The 14,418-nt window shown below is 38.7% G+C and overlaps 1 long non-coding RNA gene and 1 pseudogene across 4 annotated transcripts in view; both read left to right on the top strand.

The window, feature by feature from the left end:
* The window catches only part of LOC147636895 (uncharacterized), a 52,791-nt gene extending 51,881 nt beyond the window's left edge, over positions 1 to 910 (top strand). For 2 of the 4 annotated variants that reach the window (XR_015266295.1, XR_015266296.1), the window contains exon 5: positions 802 to 910. This is a non-coding gene — a long non-coding RNA (uncharacterized LOC147636895). The remainder of the gene's footprint in view (positions 1 to 801) is intronic. The other 2 variants (XR_015266288.1, XR_015266289.1) reach the window with 2 other exon arrangements.
* A 9,347-nt stretch (positions 911 to 10,257) lies between these two features.
* LOC147636896 (putative purple acid phosphatase 20 pseudogene) lies at positions 10,258 to 11,339 on the top strand (annotated as a pseudogene).
* The last annotated feature ends 3,079 nt before the right edge of the window (positions 11,340 to 14,418 follow it).

Below are 14,418 nucleotides of genomic sequence, written 5' to 3' on the forward strand. Positions count from 1 at the left end.
ATGATGTGAAACAAGAGGAAGATGTCAAACACAATAACCATTGGGTCTCCATCATGAGAGTGACAATGCTATTGTTGGTAGCGTAGAGGAAGATACTTCTTCCAAATTATCATCCAATGCTGAATTAGGAAATTTGACTTTGGATTTTGATCATGTAGAGCTTGAAGATGAATAGTTGTCAAAATAAGTTGAGTTCATATCTAATCATATGCAAGATAACCCTCAAACTATAATTTTAAGGTTGTTTTGTAATCTTTATTAAATAAATTTTTAGAGCTACCTTTCATTTATTCAAATCCGATTTCTATAATGTTTTTTCAAATTTCTTTGTTTTTGGTACCTTTTAAAATGTAAATTTTTACTATGTTTCATAACATGGTTGTATGCAAGAATCATGCATTTTTCAAAATAATATTAAAAAAAGACCCTTTTTGATTGACTCTTTTAAATATGCCAATTAGTTATCATTCTTAGGAAATATTACCCAATGTATTCGTAATTGTGTTTTTTTTAAATGCCACATCATTAGGATCCTTAAAAAGTTAAATTCATTTTATTCATGTACTCGTGTAAAAATTTAATGCCTTTGTGAAATAAGAAAAGAATGATCAAAAGACACAAACTAAGTTGTCATACCTTGGAAAGATATTAAGAAAGGTATCTTCTTGTTGCAAAGCTCTTGAGCTTTGATTTTCAACATTTTTATTTTATTTGTGTAGAACATAAGAGATTTTGTAAAGTTTCGTATATTGAAAACCTTAAAGCTTCATCTCACTTTTCTCTCTTTTGTCTTTTTGATAGCAACTTGAAGTTTTGATTCAAGTATCTCAAGGTCTTTGAGATGGAAATACATGAGGTTTTCACCTATCGAAAAGCTACACAGAACAAAGATTTAAAATATATGTAGCTGTATATTATCCAATGATTTAAAATATATATAGCTGTATATTATCCAATGATTCAACTCTTAAGGTAAAAATTATTTAATTAGCATATCACAAAACATTTTACTACCTTTGTTGAATTCGTAAGATGTAGTCAATTTGTTTCTTCAATAAAAATGCTTCATGCTTCCAATTTTATTGCATATAGATCTTTTTCAAAGGCTAGACACATATAAATGTAACTTCATATACAAGTTATTAAATTGGTTCAAATTATCTAGAATGATAGTGACTTCTTCATCATGTAAAAGAAGATGTAAAGTATATAGTAAGGAAAATCACAAAATTTCAAGATGTGTAGTAAAACATTTCTCTCCTATCTTTAATAACATATATATATATATATATATAATCTTACCAATGTCTTTCCATTGGCAATATAATAAATATATGTGTGTATATATATATATATATAATCTTTCCAATGTCTTCCCATTGGAGTACTTATGCATTACCTTGATTGGAAAAGATATATGTACTTTATCTTCTACACTTTAATTTGAATTTATATGTGCTCCATAAAAGATTATGAATTAAAAGAAAGGGGGTTTTAATTTAATTAGGCCATAATATTATTATTCTTAAGATGGAGAATTTCATCAATTTTAGAGCATAATTTTATCTATATCAATCAATGGCCATGTGAAAGAAGAGAAAAGGTATATAATAAAGAACATCATGCTAAGATGTATGGCAAACTTCACTCATTTAACCCTTCTCTCTCTCTCTCTCTCTCTCTCTCTCTCTCTCTCTTTCTCTCTCTCTCTCTTTATCTTTCCCATGAGAATCTCTCCAAAGGAGGACTATTATATGACCTTGTGCCAACAAACAGGCATTACCAAAACCCCACTTATAATTGGTTTGGGCAAGTAAGGACCTCACTAGGAAGAGAAATTTTCTTATCAAATTCAAGGACATGGAATTTTTTTGGCTTTTCTGGTGAAGAGGGTAATGAATTTCTCCACAAAGATATAAAAGATCTCACACTTTGAAACTAGAGAAATAAATCTTTGTAATGATCCACGTTTTAAGGCAAGGAAGGTATGAGAGTGGGCCATATATCAAGGAAGGCATGAGAGTGTACCATATATTAAGGAAGGCATGAGAGTGTGCCATATATCAAGGAGGTTGTGTCATTATCACCACTGATTGGAACCTTATATAGCAATGTGGGGTATATGGCAACACATATGCACTTCACTGTTGAAATATACAAGTGAATAGGGTGTGTGTGGGAACAAGCTCTTGGATAGAGGCTGTAAAAGAGGAGATGTAATTGTGAAAGAACCTGTGAAAAGATTAGAAGAATCTACTGGGAGAGAATAATGGGTAGCATGAGGGAATTTAGGAGTGTGGAGATATTCTGGGAGATATTCAGGGAAAAGAGAAGAGGTGGAGAGAATCAGGCAAAAGGTGGAGATATTCTGGGAGTGAATCATGGAGAAATCAATGGGATTTGATGCTTGATGTAAACTCTATAAATTGAGGCATAGCCCTAATGAGAATTTGCTGGTTTTTGAGTATCCATGCCTACATTATTCTATCTGCTAATTATTCACTAAATCATTTCTTAATCACTTTGTTAATCATGTTGATTCTAGTGTATGATCCACCCTAGCTCATCATTATGCTCAAATTTCAACATGGTATCAGAGCCATGCCTAGAATCAATCATATTTATGAGCCCATTAGTTAATTAATAAGGATTAGTAGATAATTAGCAAAAAAAAATCAAATTTTTAGTAAGCTTTCACTTCTCCCCTTCACCCCCAGCTAGTGGAGGACTCCATTCTCCTTGCACACATAACATTAGGCTAAGCCCTCTTAGGTACTCATAGTAGACTCATAGGGCTACACACATCTCAAATCTTGTGGGCTAATTCAGCGCAGAACGCCGGCGGGAGCTCGATTTGCAGGCTACATTTTTCTGAGATGATTTGGTGATTTCTACTTCCACAGATCAAAGGTCTCTAATTCCTCTTAGCCCAAGGGGTAATCAAGCATGCTCTACAAGCTGGTGAAGACAGAAATCAATTTCATCAAGTCTACAGTGAGATCCAAGCTCTTCATCAAATCTGCAGGTGACTTTGGTAAAACAGAGATTAAGCTTTCATTATTTGGTCAAATCTTGTGTTTCTTGGCTTAATCCTCTACTAGACTCATTGCTATTGATGCCTTTGAAAGCATTTGAGGTCATTTGAAGTGGAAGGCACCAGATCTGGGCTCCTCACATACTTTGTTTTTTGCACACAAACAAGAGCATTAATTTGCCAATCAGTGATTAATCAGTGCTAATCACTGTATTTTGGTGCAATTGAGGGTTCAAATTAACCATTAGGTATCTGATACAGATCCCTAAAGCTTCAGATTGCAATTCGGAGTTGGTTTGATACTCCAACCATCCCGTACAAATTGGTTACCCTTGATTTAATGTAATTTCTGGTAAAATTGTGCTGATAAATTTGTGAAAATCATCATTTTACATTTAACCCTTGGTTAATGCCTGTAAATCTCACTCAAATTCAAGATTATTCACAGCCAGAGTTGCATTTTGAATGTGCATAAGAATGGATGCTATACGCATTATGTATTGGGCACATTACATCAGTGTAAAAATGGGAACAGACACTGCCCTTGTCCAGAATAAGGCGTGGTAAGACCTCCCGCATAAATTTGGGTTTGCATTGCATAATGATACAAAATAAACATAAAAAGCCCAAAGGAACTATCAGCAAAACACTGAAACATGTTGCTCACATGGAGCAAAATGATCTGACGGACGAGCTCATGGCCCCAGCCATGAAAGAAGAAGAATGTCTCTTCCCAAGAAGAGGATCCAAACGGAGAAGAAGACGTGAAGGAAGACATGGACACGAGAAGAGAAGCTGCCACCACAAGAAGAGAAGCTGCCCTGAGAAGACTGAAAGAAGAGACAGACCCGTGGAGAGATGCTGCCACGAGAAGAAGACTGAAGACAAGAGAAGATGTGAGGCTCCAAAGAGTGAGGAGCCATGTGAAAATCTCTGAGAGAGAGAGAGAGAGAGAGAGACCCCACAACCCAATGTAACCTGCCCCAATAAAGTTAAACCACCTCTGAGCCACCGATGATGTAGGCCACGTGGTAGATGTATGTGTGAGCACTTTAGTCAAGGTCGCGGGCAACTATAGTAAGCCTTGGACACATAGAGAGAGAGAGTGTCAAGGACTATGAGTTTAGGGACCCGAGGCACTGGTCGCAGGCTATCAAGTAAGAGAGAAACTTGATATAGGGTCCAGGTGTGCTAAGATAACTTGAGGGGAGGAGTAGACACTGGTCGCGGACTATTAAGTAAGGGGAGGCAAACTTGGTATAGGGTCTAGGTGTACTAGGAGTATTCACTTGAGGGGAGGTGTTGAAATATACAAGTGAATAGGGTGTGTGTGGGAACAAGCTCTTGGATAGAGGCTGTAAAAGAGGAGATGTAATTGTGAAAGAACCTGTGAAAAGGTTAGAAGAATCTACTGGGAGAGAATAATGGGTAGCATGAGGGAATTTAGGAGTGTGGAGATATTCTGGGAGATATTCAGGGAAAAGAGAAGAGGTGGAGAGAATCAGGCAAAAGGTGGAGATATTCTGGGAGTGAATCATGGAGAAATCAATGGGATTTGATGCTTGATGTAAACTCTATAAATTGAGGCATAGCCCTAATGAGAATTTGCTGGTTTTTGAGTATCCATGTCTACATTAATCTATCTGCTAATTATTCACTAATTACATCTTAATCATTTCTTAATCACTTTGTTAATCATGTTGATTCTAGTGTATGATCCACCCTAGCTCATCATTATGCTCAAATTTCAACATTCACATGGTCACATGGAACTTTAATGGGACACTACGGTCCAACGAAGGAGGTTCTAGAAAAACTTATGCGAGAAAGGGATATCATCTTCTACATAATGAATAAAATTTTCTTCAAATTTGCATCAAGATTAAAAGTCAAAATACATGTGGGCATCAAATTGCACTATATGTCTAGAAAATGGTTCCAAAATTTCCATAACTCTTAGAGGAACAAAAATCTCACTACTTGAGAATGATATCTTGAGCTTATCAAAAGACGAAGGAGGAAGAAAGATCCCAGTAGGCATCTAAAAGATGAAGGTGAAAGAAAGTTCCTAGGAATCCAAAAATTAGAAAATCAAGGCCAAGGTGAAAAGGTAAAGGAGAAATCCTAGAGAAAGAAATAAGAAGAAAACATAAGGGAGGGGGTTATGTTAACCACATTGGTTTTAACAATACTATAGATGCCAGATGACATCACTTTCCTAACACATAATGCACTTTATGTAATGATTTTGGGATATTAGCAAGTTTACAAGTTGTTCATGCTAGTAAATCCATATTTATCAAGATTACATATTTAGCTACTCATGCTAGTGTTTGGGCCATTGGATGGCCATGCATGTAAATATGAGGCTTGTATATAAGTCATTTTTTGCACTAATGAGATTCCACGTGATCCCGTTATCATAATGGAGTCTGGCTCTGTGCTCTTGATGGTTTCTTGTTTGCTCTATCTTGATGCTCTCTTGATTTCTTATAGATTTTTTGTGTGTATGTGTGAAGATTCCTTGGTCTCATCATTTCCTTATCCTTCCATATCTCCCCCATTATTTCACTCATAATTTCTTTCTTAATTCTTGTTTGATTTTTTGTGGATCGTATGTGTGTGAAGATTTCTTAGTCTCATATTTCCCCCTCTTTCAATCTCGCTCCCGTTCTTACACTCATAATTGATAGAGATAAATCTCTCAACTCTCTTCCTCTCCTTTCTCCCTCCCAATTTCAAAGTTCAATTATGGTGACTACTAATGGATGAGGCTTACCAAAAATCAAGTGAGTAAAAGTGAGCAAGTCAAAATAAAGTGAGCAAAATTATACAAATAGAAAGCGAGTAAGCCTACTTTTCAACTCATTTTCAATGACATTGAAAATGAGTTGAAAATGCCATTTTCAACTCATTTTCAATGACATTGAAAATTTAATGTTCCCTTTTACAGGGAGTTCTTATTCATAAAAAAAATTTAATACTTACAAATTTAAAGAAAAGATAGTATATTGATATCGGTTGTTCAATCACTACTTGTCTCATTCATAATCACATAAGACAAACATAAAAGAGAATCAAGAATAGTAGAAATTATTTTCTTTGAAGAGCTTAATGCCTTTCATTATCATAAAAAATCACATAAGATAAACATAAAAGAGAATCAAACATAGTAGAAATTATTTGCCTTGAATATCCCAATGCCTTTAATTATAAACTAATCACTACTTTCAATTTTTTTTAAAAGATATCATCTCATTCATAATCACATAAGAAAAACACAAAAGAGAATCAAGAATACTAGAAATCATGTGCCTTGAAGAGCCTAATGCCTTTAACTACTTGAGATGATAAATAAGTCTGCACATAAGTCACCAACATTGCATAAGGATCTCTATCCACCTGACCAACCCCAAGCTATCTCATTCACACTCGTTCTTTGCATGCCCACTTTCACTTGCACTCACATTCCCATCTCCACAAAGACTCTTTCAATCACCTTTGTAGAGGATATATCACACTCACCTCTTTAAACTTGTAACCTCTAAATAGGATTTTTCACATAGAGATTCAATTTTACCTTTGGAGAGTTATTATCAAGCTTTCACTCATATATTTTATAGTGTCTTCATGGAGACTTGGATATAAAAATTTCAACACATTCTAGCTTAGATCTTCCCTCCTTAAAGGATCAATTATAACCATGAGAAAAGTAATATAACTAGGAATAATATTTGTCTCAACATCCATCTTGATCTTAATATCCTTCTCTTTGTATTTATCTAAACCTCAGTTGAACTTTTTTTGCATGAGAGAATCAATCTTAATCTTAATCTCAATCTAGATCTTAATCACCAATAACTCTCACTACAAGGGATCGGGCTCATACCCGCGCTCGTAGAGCCGCTAAAAATGACTTGTGAAAAAAAGTAGCGGGCCCGTATCAGTGCGTGTATCATTGCGGCCAGAGACATAATGTATGTGTAATCGATGTCAAGGATGCATTGTACGAGCACGTTGAATTACCTTGAATCACATCTCCATGTATGGAGAATGGAATCAAACAGGTTTAGAGGTGAGTAGATGTAAATTGATGGTATTCAAATGACTCATGGTATCCAAACTAAATTAATAGAGTTGTAATATATAAACTCTAATTGAAGCAGGATGCAGTACCACACCCTAACATGGTGCCCTACGCGCGACGAGAGCACGCAAAGCGTCGACAAGATGATAGTGGAGCTTCGGGATCTATTGTCAGAGATGAGTGGGAAAGGGATGACGACAGCCCTGCACCCCACGAAGTTGTGGAAGAGGAAGTGTTTGATGATATGGTGAAGAATCTTTTTAAGGATGATCCCAAAGGTATGGATGACGATGATATGGAACAAGAGCATCTTTACAAGGCTTCATCCACACCGGTTTTTGAAGGGTGCACGTTCTCTATTTTATGTGCTTCACTTGAACTACTCAATATACAAACAGTTTATGGATGGAGCAATGCAAGTCTTGACGCATTATTAAAGTAAGCATTCTAACTTATAAATTTGAATTAGTGGTTTAAGGTTTAGGATAATTGATGATATTAGATGCAGGCTATTATCAAACATGCTTCCAAAGGGAAATAGACTACCCACCTCAAGAGACATAGCGAGGCGCTATGTGACATCTCTTGGAGGATTGGATTATGATCGCATACATGCATGCGTAAATGATTGCATTCTCTTTCGTGGGACGCATAAGGAGGCTCGACATTGTCCCACTTGTGGTGAAGCAAGGTATAGTACAGATATGAAGAGTTTTGATGTACCTCGTAAAGTCTTGCGACACTTTCCTATAATTCCTTGCATCAAACACATGTTCAAGTGCAAATCCATAGCAGAGCTCATGTCATGGCATTCCTCACATCGATCGGATGATGGCATGTGGAGAATTCCCGCAGACACTCCTCCTTGGTGAAAGCATATTGAAGATGAGTGGCCCAGCTTTAAAACAGAGCCCAGAAACTTGAGACTTGGCCTAGGTATGGAAGGAGTGAATCCATTTGGTTTCAAAAGCACCGCATACAGCATGTGGCCAGTTGTATTGGTGAATTACAACCTTCCACCATCAATGGCGATCAAGAAGGGACATCTTATGTTATCCCTTCTAATTCCAGGGAAGCATAAAGTCAAGCATATGGATGTTTATCTGGAACCGTTGATTGATGAATTGGAGGAACTATGGAGAGGTGTTGTGGTGGTGGACATTAGTAGGCCTCCCTTCTCTTGACACTTCGACTTAAAAGCAGTGTTGATGTGGACAATGCATGACTTTCCAGGATACAACGATTGTTCTGGGAAGAATTCTAATTACCTCCCTACTCTAATACTATTGGCTATATATATTAATTATAAATATTGACTTTATTATTCTAACTTTTATTTATATTTTAATAGGTTTGAAAACATCGGGTAAACATGCATGTCCTGTTTGTGGCCCTTCGTTAGTACATGAGTATGCTGACGGTTTGTGTAAGACCATATTCGATAATCATCATCAATTTCTCCCCTCAGATCATCCTAAATATGTTGCTAGTAAGAGTAACATTCCTCCACAAACACTTCGTGCAAAAGATTGGAAGCGTATTTGGGAGTCTACAAATATTCTTCCTCCAGATGGCATGAACAGGTATAATAATGTTTTTTCAATCTTGTTTTGTGTAGTCTCTAATTGGATTAAAGGTCACATAGAGAAATCCCTTGTGTAGGTACTCCATTTTTTTTCGGCTACCATATTGGACCCATCTTAAGATCAACCATCTTCTTGATCCCATGCACATCTTCAAGAATGTGGGATCTGGTTTTTGTAAACATATTATTGGTAAACGAGACAATGTTAGCGTACATGAGGACTTGCAGGTCGCACGACGTATGCATCAATCTTGGCCACGAGAGGTGGGTGGGCACGTTCGTCTTTCGCCTGCACCATGGATTATATCAAAGAAAGAGGAGAAGCAGGTAAAGCACGCCATCACCACTTTGCGTACTCCCACTGGATGCATGAGATCATTGAAGGGAGCCTTTACAACCACTAAGAAAAGAGGCGTTGAGCAACTATATGGGTTGAAGTCCCACGATTAGCACAAGATGCTCCAAGTAAGTGTTTTCCAAGTCTTGTACATTGAAATTAAATTTTGTAATGCCATAAACCATACATACATGTGCTCTTATGTCCGCAGTTCATACTACCTACTAGCATCGACCATTGTGCAAATAAGAGTTTGAAAAAATGTATTTATAAGATGGGCGAGCTTGTGAGGTATGTTAAACCCATGTCAGATCACCCTTCATTATACCTTGCAAAATGAATGTGCATGAGGTATAACGTAATATTTATTTATTTTTCAGATACGTTAGTTCCAAAGCAATTGATCACATTGGATGATGCGCGTGTTATGGCAGTGGAGGTGGTTTGTTTGGTAGAGGAGACTTTTCCGCAAACCATTCTCACAAGTCAAATACATCTCATTGTGCATTTAGTGGACGAAATTGCTTTATGTGGCATTGTGCATGCACGTTGGATGTTCTTCCTAGAGTGCTTCATGAAGACCTTAAAAGACTTTGTGAGGCAAAGTGCAAGGCCTGAAGGAAGCATGGCCAAGGGTTGGTTGATACAAGAGTCTCTTGTATATATTTCAGAATTTCTTGGTCAGGTGGACAGCTCTTTGCCACGACTATGCAGCAATGAAGAGGACTTGAGGATGACCTCTATTGTGTCTCAAGGAAAAGGGCAGAGTAAAGTAATTGACAGAACATTGATTGATGATCTCAAATTCACTTGCATCCTTAATAGTGATGTGATGAGTGAGCAGATGGGTTACAAGATGGGTTACAAGATATGATCTCAATTTCACTTGCATCCTTAATAGTGATGTGATGAGCAGATGGGTTACAAGATATGAGGATGCAAAGACAATAAGGCAAGCAGAAAGAGCTCTCTTTCGGAGGCAACATGGCTCTCGTAAGGCGTACCCTAAGCATCTAGCAACACTTTATTGGGAACAACTTTGCAGAAGGAAGTTTTTGCAAAGGAGCTATGGTTTGAGATATTTTTAGCCTCGAATGTGGGTACTTTTCATCCGGAGCAGTTGCAGATGATAAATGGTCAGCTTGATGTGGATTTTGTGTGCACATGGAGAACATGCTATAGTGAGACCCGGGTGTCAAGATGTAGTCAGGGATATGGGCTACACGGCTATGTACTTGGATTTTTATTTGGATGTGCGGGGAATGAGATATGGAGCCTCTAGTTTGGTCAGATTTGCCAGGGGCTCCATTACTTAGAAAATTTTAAAATTAGTGAAAGTGAAACAGATGAACTGTACAAGATCTGCAGTGTTATTGGAACGCCAAATGAGCAAACTTGGCCTGAGGGCATCCAACTTGCAAATTCACTGAGATTCCACTTCCCTGAGTTTCCTCGAACCCACCTTTCAGGTCTCATTCCACGTGCAAGTGCTGAAGCCATCAATCTTATGATGGCTTTGTGTTCATGGGATCCTAGTCAGCGACCAACAGCCATTGAAGCGCTTCAGCATCCCTTTTTCCAGGTTGGCTCATATACCCCACCATGCACCTACTATTTTGGCAGAAGGGGAAAGTTTCCCTCTCCCTTTTCAGAAAAAGCGACCTTGGCCAGACGGAATGAAAAAGGAACAAAAAAAAATCACATTCAAGGGAGACAATACGGGGAAATAATACTGCGAGGCGATCTATCTTATGCTGATTATTATCAGCCTCTCTGGGATTCCTTTGAAAGTCTTGTCGAGCCCCTGGCAAGCTCAAGGCCATGGATGGTTACCCAAGGAAATCATGATGTAGAGAATATTCCATTTGTATTGCAACCATTTAGAGCTTACAACACACGGTGGCAAAGGCCATACAAAGAGAGTGGTTCAGATTCAAATCTCTATTACTCTTTTGAAGTTTATGGCGTACATGTCCTTATGCTTGGCTCCTATGCTAATGTCAGTAAAGATTCTAATCAGTACAAATGGTTTCTGGCTGACTTGGCTAAAGTAGATAGAAGAAAAACTCCCTGGCTGATTGCAGTCATACATGCACCATGGTATAGCAGCAGTTCTAAACATCAGGATGATGGTGAGGAAATGAGGAAGTCCATGGAGCTTATTCTGAGGGAAGCAAAAGTGGATTTGATATTTGCAGGTCATGTCCATGCATATGAACGGAAGGACTTAGAGAACGGCTCAATGGGAAGAAATCGGGATGAGGCAAACATGTCGATGGAGGCTTTGCCCATCTAAAAAACCAGGATTGTATTATGATGCTATAAAAGATGCTTATGAATAGTTTGTTGTGATTAAGTGATAATGATTTATAATGTGCATCTGTTCTCTCTCTTCTCCCTTCATTATATTTGCTTATCGCGGGTGCTTGGCCTATGGGAAAAAAGGGACCTTGTTCCCCCTATGTGTGTGTGCTGAGAGTGAAAGAGAGAGAGAGAGTGTGTTTGTAAGTGTGTGTGCTCCAGTCTACCGGTGAATGGAGGGAGGCCCATCTTTGCTAGCGGCCTGTTCTCCCATGTTCCCTCGAGATCCAGAGTGCTAGCTCTCACAGCCAGACACCCAGCATGTTCCCAGCCAAGCCGCCCACGTCACGACAGAACTGGTGAACCCGATGTGAACTGCTGGGGGAGAGCAACTTCTCGACAATCTCAAAAAGGTGAAATCATGACGGAATATCAAGAGCAGTATGGGTTTCATGTAGACCTAAATACTATGCAGATGTTTTAAGCATTTACAGTCTGCATGCAACAACAACAAGCGGCGGAAACAAGGCAATTCTTGACGACAAAAGCACTTCAGTATGTTGTCGACAAGATGAACCAATTTCATGGGAATGACATCACAAGGTTTCTTCATGAATATGAGAAAGAAATGGAGCTGAATCGCATGCCCGAGGCTGAAATGATTGAAAATTTTAGGCTAGCTGTGGTCCCAGAACTCCGAGGGCATATAGCAACGATTCGAGCAACACATGGAAGAAGCTGGGAAGAGTTCAAACAAGCCCTTAAAGATGACTATTTCATGGAGGATTCGGAGAGGGCTACAAAGCAAACATTCCTGCAGTGGATTATGAAACCCAAGGATGAAAATTCTGCTATGGAATTGCTAAGGGAGTTTGAAAAGCGATACGCACAATTGTCACAGATTGAGCGTGCAATCTTGCACACAGAAAAGACAGAATTGTTTCTGCAAGCCGCGGGAAAAGATCTTCAGGAAAAGTTAGAAATACTGCTTGAAGATAAGGATACAGAGTCGGGTTTAAAGACTGAATGGAGTGAAGTTGAAAATGCAGTTTCTTTATTGGCAAAAAGGCAGCGTCGAAGTGATAAGATGGTAGTGAATACTGCGGTTCCTACTTTTGCCATCCCTGAGAGTCTGCCAAAGCTAGCTGCTGCAGCTTCAAAAGGTGATAGCATGAAGTGTAATGTAAACTGTGCTCTGACAACGACTCGGGCCAATATAGATGCAGTTCTGGATGTATGTCATAAAGAGGATAAGCAATTGTTATTCAAGACTGATGCAGAGATTATGGAGATTGCTTATGCTAAATTGGGATCGCAAGAAGCCAGTAGTGTGCAGCAAGGCCTTCATAGTGCCAAAAGGGATACTTTGTTGTAGCCTGAAGATGATGCAGTGGATGAACTCTGTGGGTATGATTTATCTTCCTTCTTTATGGGTTCAGTCGTGCAGGATTCTATAATCAAACCACATGAGGTATGTATGCCTATGCATAAGTATGAATTTGTTTTAGAAAGCTTTAATGCAGGTGTTGAAGACTTAATTCAAGAGGAAGAGGATATGGCCAATAGTTTCCTCTTGGGTTGTGAAGCATGTAAGCTGCCTGAGCTTGAAGATTCTCCGAAGAAAAAGCTTGTACAAAGGCTATTCCCCAGGTGTCAAATCATATGTGAAGAGCTGCAAGAACCAATGATTCTTGCTGAAAGCATGAATGCAGAGCTTGAAGATCCAGAACAAGATGATGATGCTATTATTACTGCTTTCATATCTGGATGTGATGCATATGAGCCAGATAATGAAGATGGCTTTTCCAATGAGGATATCTATTCAGAGGGCATACAAGGTCAGCCTTTGCAGCATCAAGATGGTTCAATAAGAAGCCTAGCTCTAAATGGAACACAAAGGGATGTGGAAATGCATGAAGATTGCCTACAGGGTGATGTGTATAAGCTTGATGAGAAGCAAAGTCTTTATAAGGAGATTGAGGGTCAAGATTTTCATCTTGAAGGTGAGGGACCACCTACCTTCTTAATTAAAGAACAGGATTTAATGGAGGGTGAACAGGACTATGCATATGAGAATAATGATGTACTACAGGACGGGCAACAGGTATGTGTGATTGATTTAGAAGGGGTGAGTGATATGGGTGATTCCAACAATGATGTTGTGTCTCAAGCTGGTTCTCAAGGTTCTTTAGATTTGGGTAAACTTGGAATGCTAACCGGGTGTTCCAAAGATGAGCAGGGTGATGCAATGGCATCAGTATCAGGGTTATCTTGCAACCACATTTGTGAGCAACAATCTCGAGCTGGGAAGCCTATTTATGATGATGATATTGAAGGGGAAATCGAATCTGTAGACATACAGGCTCAAAGGTACTTGGGTGATGAACCCGTAATTATAAGCCCATCTGTAGAAAGCTATCAATGAAAGCATGCAGGGTATGCAAAGTGTGGTCACAGAGCCTTGTCAGGGTGAATTTGGGCAATCAAATGCATACAACTATGGGGGTATCAATATAAGTGCTGGGCAAACTGAGCATGAATCTTGGAGGACTCCATTGGAAGGGATATTCATCCCTAAAATTCAAAATATGGGTATGCCAAGGCAGTGGTGGTTATATGGGTGTAGAGGGCAGTTTGGAAAAAATAATCACCATGAAGGTATCTTTTAAAAAAAGCTGGGCAAGAGGTGTGGCATGGTCAGTGCAGTGTTATACAAGATGTACATGAGCTTCTTGCCCACAAAATGGGAAGGGAAGATAAAATTTGTGTTGGGGGCAGCAAGCTGCCCATTATAAAGTCAGGGGTGCAACTGTGTGGCACATACCAGAGGATGTGCAGGTTTAGAGGGGGTGGATGTCGTGCTGTGGCACGTCCATGCAATGAAAGCATGCTCAGAGACTACTTTAAATGGATTGAGATGCGTGGACATGAAAACAGTGAAGTACATGTGTGTATATGCTTTAAAATACAAGCCTGTGTGGGTAATAGAGGAGGACAGGGAGCCATTTTGGAGGCAAAATATCAGGAGCAGGGAGTGCCTGATGAAGATGCTACCAAATGGAGAAATGTAGTCA

Source organism: Cibotium barometz, chromosome 7 (assembly GCF_041138505.1).
Source record: "Cibotium barometz isolate CiBa-2024 chromosome 7, ASM4113850v1, whole genome shotgun sequence".
In the NCBI taxonomy this organism is placed as follows: domain Eukaryota; kingdom Viridiplantae; phylum Streptophyta; class Polypodiopsida; order Cyatheales; family Cibotiaceae; genus Cibotium; species Cibotium barometz.